This window comes from Aplysia californica, unplaced genomic scaffold (assembly GCF_000002075.1).
Source record: "Aplysia californica isolate F4 #8 unplaced genomic scaffold, AplCal3.0 scaffold03126, whole genome shotgun sequence".
NCBI classification, from domain to species: domain Eukaryota; kingdom Metazoa; phylum Mollusca; class Gastropoda; order Aplysiida; family Aplysiidae; genus Aplysia; species Aplysia californica.
In genome coordinates, this window is record NW_004800396.1 from 2587 (window position 1) to 3539 (window position 953).

At 39.3% G+C, this 953-nt stretch overlaps 1 protein-coding gene across 1 annotated transcript in view; it reads right to left on the reverse strand.

Annotated features, from left to right (window-relative positions):
* LOC101861870 (stress response protein NST1) overlaps positions 1–766 on the reverse strand; it is a gene marked incomplete at its 3' end in the record, with an annotated part of 2842 nt that extends 2076 nt beyond the window's left edge. Inside the window, 1 exon segment of the mRNA XM_005113525.2 lies at positions 618–766.
* Between the last annotated feature and the right edge of the window lie 187 nt (positions 767–953).

The following is a 953-nucleotide window of genomic DNA, read 5'->3' on the forward strand; positions in this document are numbered from 1 at the left end:
TAATAATAACAAAAGTAAACAAAACAACCGAACAAACAAACGATTTACATTTCTGCACGTCTAAACGTCTTTTAAGGGAGGGACCTCTCTATGAACTGTTCGGGAAGAAGATACAAGCCCATAAGGATTAGGAAAAGAAAAACGTGTAAGCACAGGTTATCTTACTGATAATATGGTATCTTGTCCTGATTTTGACCTTTCGGCTAGATCTCTTATTTCTTGTGAATAGACACGTTAGACACGGAAACAAATCGAATAGTTCAGCTTATTGCTTTTCAATTTAAAGAGAAAGTTGTCAAAATTTGTCAAACATACGAAAAGTTGGTTCCCTTTCAACATGTAAGACATACACATCATTGGTTGCCTACTGTTATAATAATGAACGTTCGTATAATGTTTTTAAACGGAGTGGGGGCATAGGGAAGCCTTGTAAAGACTAAAAAGAAGAAAAATATTGTCCCTCAATTCAAACAAATTGTGTGGGTCTAGATTCTCGATCTAAATCTAGATCTAGATTCTAGATTTTCTAGATCTATGATTTATAAGGTTTCTTGTAGCCTAAAGCAATGTATAAATCTAAGATAGAACAACAGAAACTAAGACTAAGGTAAACTTACTTGCAACCGCTGTGGAATTCTAGCGGCTTCTTCCTGAGACAGCAGAAGAGAAAGCACTCAAGCAGCTAGCTAGCACTTTAAACCGTGAATCACACAGACATCGGCCTAGGCGATTGGCCCAGAGCGCGTAACGAGGTAAACAATGTGCCTAGTTACAGCGACGCCATTCGAGTAGCGAGGGACGCTTGCTGTAAACGCAGGGGGACGCTACTCTGGTCGAAATACTATTTTTATAGCGAGTGCTTGTCCGCTGCGTACATACATTATGTGGGTATGGGTTTTCTTGTTAGTGGTGAATGGTGAATGTAGCGGAAAGCAGATCCTCTCATTTCGATC